Source organism: Otolemur garnettii, unplaced genomic scaffold (genome assembly GCF_000181295.1).
Source record: "Otolemur garnettii isolate 467f Iridium unplaced genomic scaffold, OtoGar3 scaffold00016, whole genome shotgun sequence".
Taxonomy (NCBI): Eukaryota; Metazoa; Chordata; class Mammalia; order Primates; family Galagidae; genus Otolemur; species Otolemur garnettii.
In genome coordinates, this window is record NW_003852411.1 from 28,369,272 (window position 1) to 28,379,344 (window position 10,073).

The window sequence follows — 10,073 nt, forward strand, 5'->3', positions numbered from 1 at the left end:
CCGTCATGCAGGACTGATCCATTCATGTTCAGATTCTGCTCTAACATGGAATTTGATGGTAGGTAGGAACATTTGTACTTATCTTTCATCATTACCCCAAACATACCCATTTATTCCCTTGGTTTTTAAAATATTGTATAAGAAAATATTTTAGTGTTTGGAAAATCTGCATAACCCAGTGAACTAATATTTTTCAGAAAACTAATTAATGCAAGATGTGACAAGCGTTAACATTTCTTCAGTATGACTTCAGAATTTATATTGTAAAAATATCTTTAAAAAATTACCACTTGTCAAGTTTTTGTGTAGAAACAAAGAAGAATATCCACAGTTATGTGAAAAGGCTATAAAAATATTCTTTCTTCTTCCAACTATGTATCTGTGTGAGGCCAGATTTTCTCCAAACATGCCAATCAAGACTATTTATTCCAACAGATCGAATGCTAAAGCAGACAAGTGAATCCAACTGTTGTCCCTAAAACCAAGTGGTGGATTTATAAAAATATAAAGCAATACCATTTTCTCCCTAAATTTATGTTTTGAAAAATGTAGTGCCTTTCATAGAATTTTATTTATTTATTTATTTATTGAGACAGTGTCTCAAGTTGTCGCCCTCAGTAGAGTGCTGGTCACAGCAACCGCAAACTCTTGTGCTTAAGCGATTCTCTTGCCTCAGTTTCCTTAGTAGCTGGGACTATAAGTGCCTGCCACAATGCCCAGCTTTATTTTTTAGAGACCAGGTCAGTCTCATTCTGGCTCAGGCTGATCTCAAATGCCTCAGCTTAGGCAATCTACCCGCCTTGGCCTCCCAGAGTGCTAGGATTATGGGTATGAGCCACCATGTCTGGCCATAGACTATTATTTATATTAATGATAAGTTCATTGTTATTTTAATTAAATTAATAAATATTAATTTTTTGTTTCACTTTATGTTTTAAAAAATTGATACACAATATTTGTACACATTTATGAGGTGTCTATGCACAGCATATATAATGAGCAAGTCAGAGTATTTAGAGTTTTCATCACCTTGAACATTTAACATTTGTATGTATTTGGAGACATTCCAAGTCTTCTCTTCTATTTTGAAGCATTCAATGCATTGTTGTTAAATATAGTTACCCTACTCTGATATTGGACATTAGAACTTATTTCTTCTACCTGTTTTTACCCATTGACCAATCTCTTTTCATCCTCCCTAGCCCTCTACATCACACACATAGACTCTACTCAGCCAATGTAATTATCTCCTTCCATCCATATGCTACATATGACAGGATTTCATTCTTTTCTATGGCCAGTTAATATTTCATGGTGTGCATATACTACATCTCCTTCACCCATTTCTCTGTTGATGGACATTTACATTGATTTTATATCTTTGCTACTGTGAATCGAGCCACATTGACAGGTATCCTTTGATTTCCTCTGCTGGAATCAGAGGTAAGTGAATCATGGGCTGATGATTGGGCAGGAAATCGCTATCCTGCACTGTCCTACCCACCACCGGAGGCTGATTGTTTTTGCAAGGAACTTAAGGATCAAGAAAACCATCTATATCCCTTAGGAGGTAGTGTTAATAGAATAAAGGGCTTCTCAAACTTACTTCTGGGGAATTCTTAACCTTACACAATACACCTCCCTACAAATGGAAATGGAAGCCTCACATTTTCTTAAAACCCATATGAATTTTTAATTCTATTCTGTCACTAATTGGTGTTGGTTATAACAGAATCTTTATTCCCTGTATTTTCAATACTATCTATTGACCAGGAAAATGACCTGTGTATGTTCCCAAAAGTCTCTTCAATACTTACTGGGAAAAGGGGGGACTTTGAATCAGGAATATTGAACTTTAATATGTTTATTAAATGTTTTGGTTCATGTTAATTAGTCTTTGACCTGCAACTTTCTTATCTGTAAAGAAAAAGAGTAATTTCATTCCTCTGGAATCTTTTGAGAACAAAATCCAGGCAAAAAGCATCCCAATACCTTTTTCGTGGTGGGTGTTAATGTAAATGCTAAATTCCCCCCTTCAAAAATGTTCTGCAATCTGAAAAAACATCAATATTTATTGAACTCTACCTTAGTTAGAATTGGTTCCAGCTATACACTTAATGAAGTGACAGTTGCTTAAACGAGGTTGAGTTTCCTTTTTGTCTCATGTAAGAGAAGATTGAAGGATTGTAGTTCATCTAGGACTGGTACGGAGAGAGAAGAGGCTCAACATTCCTTCTGTGTTTCTGATCTGCCCTGTTAGCATAATGCTTTGATGCTCAGGGTTGCCTGATTATAGGCGAAAGGCCTACATGCCTCTGGCCAAAAAGCTGTTTGAGAGAGAGCAGTGAAAAGACTTTGTATAGGCAAACTTATAAGAAACTGAGGCAGAATCCCATATGGCCCGGTTGGTTGTGGGTGTAAAAACCCCCTGACCTAAGGTTGGCCTAGTCAGTTGTGGGCATAAAAACCCCCTGACTTAAGGCCCATGTGGGTGCAGAGGCTTGCAAACAAGTTTTCTGTATGTCTTAGAAATTTCTTAATTATGCCTTGCTTAAAATTGAAGTAACTGCCTCCAGATGGTGAGGCCAGTAAGGGCAGGTATTCAATTTACCTTCCTTCCCCAGAGGAAGGTAAGGGAAGGCTTACCTCAGGCTTTATCAGATAAGAACAAAAGCAGTAATGGCTAACAACATGTTCTCCATTAAGTTATGTTAAAAGGATTATGTTAGATAAAGTAGTATCAGTTAATCTGTAGGTTTCGAAATAGTCACAAGATGTTTATTCATGAGATGGATTATGGATTGTGATGAATATTAATGAAGTCATTGATGTACAGTGCGCATGTACAGAGGGATTGTAATGAATATTAATGAGGTATGGTGCACATGTGCACAGCTAACTATTTAAACCAAGAGAAAATAAACAAACTTACCACTTGCCATGAGAGAGTGGTGGTCCCTGGCTATTTAATCCAGGAGAAAATAAAGAATCTTGCCACTTCCATGAGAGAGAGGTGGCCCCCTTTATTTAAATATACAATTTGAATTTATGGGTTTATGCTCCGCGACACGGCTTCTCCCTGAGACCCTAATGATAATACCTGATGATCTGTGATGTAGCTTCAGCTTCAGCAACAGCTACTATATTTAAATTCTAGGCAAAATAAAGAAAGTTGGAGGGAAAGGGCAAACGTCCACACCTGAAGACTGGTCCTCCTTTAAAGAGTGTTCTCCAACTCCACTAATGTCCAGCCTACCTTCAAAGAAGAGTGGGAAGTATTTTAGATGGGTGCATAGTTACCCCAAATAAAGATGAGATTCTGTTAGCAAGGACAGAGGCGAGAACTGATATTGAATAGGCAATCAGCAGTCTGTGCCAGAAATAACTGTTATAGTAACAGCAAATGCGTACTGAGCAGTTACTATTAACATTTGTGTTACATTAGCATTTAGGTTCCATGTTAAAGTCCCTATCTTCTTCCTTTTAGAGCTAAAGTAACAGAGGCTTAGAGAACATAAATTAATATGGAGCAAAGCCTGGGGCTTTGGACCAAGGCAGGCAGTCAGCAGAGTCAACTTTCTTAACTGCCTTCCAGGGCCAGGGTTGAGGACTCTCACATATCACTTTAATAAATTTTCAACATACCAATAAGAGAGTTTGACTTTTAAATATGAAATGGTCGGTTATTTGGTGGAATTTCCGATATCAATCACTCATGTGTTGGGAGAAACTTGTTTTGCTACAGGGATTTGGTCTTTGGCTGGTATTTTGTTCTATGACTGTGACTAAAGCACAGGCAAATAGTCTCAAGCCTTTATCTCATTGATATCTTGTTCTCGAGGGGGAAACTTTATCTGGCTTAAAGGCAGTTTATGTATATTCATTCAATCTTGCATTCTTTATTTCATTCATTATTTCATTGTGTCTTAAAGGATTTTTAGATTGTCTACTGTGTAGCTGATGGGCTGGGTATGGTGGCTCATGCCTGTAAACCTAGCACTCTGGGGGGTCCAGGCAGGTAGATTGCTTGAGCTCAGGAATTTGAGACCGGCCTGAACAAGAAACCTCATTCCTAAAAATAACCAGGCATGTGGCAGATGCCTATAGTCCCAGCTACTTGGGAGGCTGAGGCAAGAGAATCGCTTGAGCCTGAGAGTTTGAGGTTGCTGTGAGCTATGACACTAGGGTACTCTATCCAGGGTGACAGAGTGAGACTCTGTTTCCAAAAAAAAAAAAAAAAAAAAAGTAGCAGATACACACTTAACAGACTGGTTTCCATATTAACAACAATGTGCTCTGAACACCTACCTGATCACGACCCATCACTGCTTATGTTCTGTTCTAAGGTCACAGAGGAGTAGGAGACTTGACCTTAATCTTGAGAGAGTCAGTTTAAAGAAGAAGCCAGACATACAAACGATTTTGATACCACATGATTGGTGCTGTCACAGAGGTATGTACACAGTATAATGAGTGCACAGAGGAAAAAGTACGGGTTCTGATTGTGAGAACAAGGGACATCTTCTCAGGGCTAAGTATAGAAACATAGGTGGTAGGAGTTTCAGCTTTTTTATGGGTCACTGGCCTTGAGTTGGACAGTCTTATACACTGCTGGCGAGATTACTTTAAACAAATGAAAACAACTTGTCTAGAAAGAAACTTGGCAAACCATTTCCATAGCCATAAAAATGTTCATAGCCTTCTGCCAAACACTTTTACTTGTGGAAGCCTAGCTTAACTGTAATTCAAAGACAGGCCCAGGGTTCACATGGCCTCTTTATTTCACGATGGTATTACCTTCAAAGAAAAATAATTCAGCAACCAAATGTATTTGAAATTGGTCCCGGGGGTGGCACCTGTGGCTCAAAGGAGTAAGGCGCCGGCCCCATATGTCGGAGGTGGCGGGTTCAAACCTAGCTCCAGCAAAAAAAAAAAAAAAAGAAATTCGTCCTAATCTCAGCTGCTTCTCGGGAAGAACACTCATGATCCATCACAGATCAGCTAGATCTGCTATTGCACATTGGAAAGAAAAGCGTATGTCATGTCTGTGTGTACATTGCCGAAGAGGACCAAGCTTCTTGCCAAAGTTAAAGTCGTGGAGAGGGGGAGGTGTGAAAAGAGAGAAGAGAAATAAAGCTATCCAGAAATTAAACTAACTTGGCGCAAGTAAAAGCAGAGAGCCAGAGCTGGCCATGAGAATATGATCACCACAGAAATTTGTCAACACCAAGGGAAAGACTTGTAACTTTCACAGGATGTGAAATGGGAAAGGGAAAGTTATGCAGATCTTACATAAGTTACCCCAGGTAACATCTGGGTGTTATAATGATAAAAAATGGCTCTAAAATGCAGAGTAAAGGACTGGTGAATTAAGTGATGTTATATTCTTATGATACCATATTTGTATTTATTGACTATCACATTATCAGAAAATTCTTAAGAAAATGGGGAAAAGAGAGTATACAAATGCATATATATTAACAGAATGAGGCAATGCCTATAAAAATATATTTACATGTAAAAATATTAAAAAGAATTTAAAATATTAACAGTGGATATAGGGTGTCTTACTTTCATTCTTTCTACTTTTCTGTATTTCCCACATTGCACATGTTGAATGCCTATTCCTTTCTATATTCAGAAATTTATTTCTTCAAATTATTGGCTGGACAAGAGAAATTACTAAACTATAGAATTAAAAAATAATTACAAGGGCAAGTTTTAACACTTCAGAAGCCTGCCAGACTTTGTAATTGAATTTTACTCTTATAAAAACTGGGGCCCAGGGAGTTGGAAAGATAATCGTATTTATATTATATAAAATAGAGTATTAAACCTTAGGTGAGAAAAGAATAAAAAGGTGTTATTTTAAAAGGACCCTATAGTCATGTGCTTGTTTGCATAGGTTATTTAAAAGCAACCTATGTTCTAAGTTCATGGAGACTTTATCAGTAATAGTCACAATTATGACACCTACATCCTTTTTATTTTATTTTACTTCAGTCCTCACAATTCCATGAGTAGAATATTGTTCACATGTTTTGGCTGAAAAAATAAAAAAAAAAAAAACCCTTAATCTTGTGGTGACTGTAACATTTTATCCGTGTTCACAATCAATGAAGCCAGGACATGAGGCCACATCTGTCCGTTCAGCTAAGCTAAGTAACTACAGCAGCAGAACTTCAAATCAAGAAGAGAAAAGCAAAAGGCCTAAGAATAAGTAGAAGATATGATACAAGCAAAAAAAAAAAAAAAATCACAGAAAAGTAAATCCAGTACTTGTTCCTTTTTCTGTGCAGTGGTGCCAGCTGAGCTGAGAAACCTACAGTACATTGTGGAACAAGAAGTGGAAAATCCTGTCTAAATTTTAACACAATCCTTAGTACTCTCTACTTTTTTTATTTTGGATGGAAAATTTTCTATTATCACCACAGATGTTGCAGGCAGGTTTTAGAAGACAATTTAAAACCTGACAGATTGAAATTCAAGTTTATGATTTGCCTTGGAAGAAGCCAGGGCTGATCATTACTAATAGTCTCTACCTTGCTCTGAGTCTCCAGCTCAGACACAACACAGACTCCTATTACAGTACGCACTGTCCCACTCAGTAATTTAAGCCCTGTCTTGGCCAGGAAAAAGATCATGATGGCAATTTGAGCTTACCAGCCAATGATCATGCATTGGCCCTCTTTATCTCCTACCTTCAAATGGTATGAGTCCAGTCCAGTTAAGTCAAGGTTAACCTCTGCCTTACTTTTCCTTCCCAAACTCAGCTTCATTTCTAGCACTTTTTCCAACTTCCACTTACTGGGTTAAGGCTTGACTTTTCTTTCCAATCTCTTTCCTGACACCACATTTGGCAAATATTCTCCTCTGTCACTGCTTGCCTACAAAGGTCACCGTATGTCTAGCATTCCTGTTAGGAAGTTAAGATCTCTCAAGACCTTTTTCTCAACCTTGACATTCCACAATGCTCAGTCAAACATTTGCTCCTTCTTTCCCCCACCTTTGGTACCTGTTGAGACCATCCATTGTTCTGAAATGCCCTAAGATTAGTCCTTTCCCTGGTGCTCCTCTCCAGACATCTTCCCAATCTGTTCTCTAATTCCACCCAAGAGGATCAGTGCCGTCTCTGTTCATTATTCTCAGTCTTCTGCTTTTAAAATGTGGTGCAATGAGATGAGGAAATGCATTAGAATTAAGGCATAGCCTTAAATTTCAATAAACACTTGTCAAGCTTCCACTATGTTCCAGACATTGCACTAAGTCCCATGGGATGTGGAAATGATTGTGGCATATTTTTTTCCTTTATTGCATGGAGTTTACTGACTTTCTAGTAAGGAAAAAGAAATAAAGTAAAACAAAAATAATAATTCTAAGACAAATTGAAATGAGATATGTGCTTAAGTAGAGCAACATGGTTTAGAAATGAAGAAAAAGGAAAAAGAAACAATTGTTTTTGTCTGTGGCCATCAAGAATTCTTTCTGGAAAAGGAAGGATTGGAAGTAAACTTCAAAGAAGGGGCAAACTATGTAGGATAAAGGAAAATATTCTAGGTTCTGGAAATGGAAAAGATTAATGTATGAGATAGTAGATGGTAAGTTTTGTGTTTAAGAGTGGTCTGTGTCACTGGGAGTGAAGACTCTTAGAAAGAAATTTGAAAGGAACATCTGGAAAGTTAGCTTCAGTTTTGTGTTAACTCTTATAACATCCTAAATTTTATGGTAAAGACTCTGGGCTTTGTTTCTTTGTGGAGTCATTGTTAAGTTCTGAGCAGAAGCTGTGTGTGATTCTTGCCTTGATTATTTTTCCACTCCACTGATAGGAGTCTACAGGTTTAGGTAGATGACTTGGGGGTAGTAGAAGGTGAATAAGAGCAAGGGAGGCTGGAGGCTGGGCAAGCAGCGAGGAAGCTGCCTGGGAACTAAGAATGAGAGGAGGAGAGTGTAAATGAGAGCAAAGCAGTAAGAGGCTAACAGCTACGTCTATGCTGGGCAAAGAAATCTCTATAACCAGCAGCCTGATTCAGCAGGTGATGCAATTAAGGTTGCAAAACATTTTCCATTACGCTCCCCTCCCCCCATCCCCATTTTGGCTGATTATACCTATTTATCTTGGTCCCAATTTCTGAAGGGTAATCTCAGATCTAAGACAGATTTGGGGAAATATTTTTGGAAAAAACAATTCCATTTATATCACAAAGAATCAAAATAAGAATCAAAAACACATTTCTAGTGGGGAAACAAAACAAAAAAGAGAAAAAAGGTTATTATTTGTTTAAATATCAAAAATCTGATAGACACATTTTAATACATTCGACCCGCTGCTTTCAACTGGGCATAAAAAAAGGAGTAAAAATAGGTAAATTTGATTCCAAACAATAGTTTAAACTCAATAATTTAATTCACTTTTTTTGTTTATTATTTTGTTTTCTTAAGACTACTAAAACTTAATTGAACAAGCTTGTGAAATGACCAGTTGGTATAAGCAGAATTCTTTCATTTCCAAAGAAGGAACTTGGAAATAATTCAGGGAGTGCGAATGAGAAATTCCAGATGAGAAATGCCCTTCATTAAATTGGAATAGCCATATATCCTAAATCTAGAAGATAATGTGAATAGGATAAGATAAACATGTTAGATACAAAGTTCCTCAAATCCGGAGGAGGTCATAGACTCCAACCTACTTACTCATCCTGGAAATGAGGAAACTAGATCCAAGGAGGTTACATAACTTGCCCAAAGTTCAATGTTAATGTTATTTTTGCAGAACAAGGACCAGAATGTGGGGTTTCTTAATTTCCCAACAACATCCCTCTTCTATTTGAAATCATTCATCATTCCACACCCTGCCTGAAGTTTGTGAGAGCCTCAACCAGCAGGATGTCGAAGGAAGCACTTTGCATACCCAGTCACCAGCAGTTATCAGTAGGCCAGGAGTAGAGATGTAGGTCCTTGAAATGATATGAAAAATTACACAGCCTATACAGTCCCTCTCCCAAAGCTGCCCTTCATCCACTCTCATATTCCCTCCCAAAGCAACTTCTCTGTGACTTCTGCTCATTCTTCAAAGCCAGTATCATCTTTATACCTAATCCAGGAAGGGATAACAGAAAATGAAATCTATAAGCCAATATCCTTCATGAATAAAGAGGGAGAAATCCTGAACAAAATACTAGCAAACAGAATTCAACAGCTCATCAAAAAGGTAATATACTGTAATCAAGTGAGACTCACCCCAAGGATACAAAAATGGTTCAATATATGCAAATTAATAAATGCCATTTACTACATAAAGTGAAATAAAAATAAAGACCATACAGTCATAACAGATGCAGAAAAAGCATTTGATAAAATCCAGTACCCCTTCATGATTAAAAAAAAAAAAAAAACCCTAGGCATAGAAGGAACATATCTCAAAATAATAAAAGCCATGTAAGACAAATGCACAGCCAACATCATACTGAATGAGGAAAAGTTGATAGGATTCCCCTTAACCACCGGAATAAGACAACGGTGCCCACTGTCACCAGTTCTATCCAACCCAGCATGGGGAGTCCTAGCTAGAGCAATCAGGCAGGAGGAAAAAACATCCAAATTAGGAAAGTGGAGGTCAAACTATCCTTTTGCCAATGATATGATCTTATATCTAGAAAACCCCTAATGACAACCCAAAAGACTCTAAGAATTGGTAAATAAATTCAACAAAGTACTGAATGAACACAAATCAACAGCATTTCTATATACTAACAATGGTCAAACTGAGAGTCAAATCAACAACTCAATACCATGTACAATAGAAAATAAACTGCCTAGGAACATATTTAACTGAGGAGGTGAAAGATCTCTATAAGGAGAACTACAAAACACTGATGAAAGAAATAATAAATGAGGCCAGGTGTGGTGGCTCACACCTGTTGTCCTAACACTCTGTGAGGCCCAGGCAGGTGGATTTCTTGAGCTTAGGAGTTTGAGAATAGCCTGAGCAAGAGCAAGACCCTATTTCCACTAAAAGTAAAAAATAATTAGCCAGGTGTGGTAGTACATGCCTATAGTCCCACCTACTTGGGAGG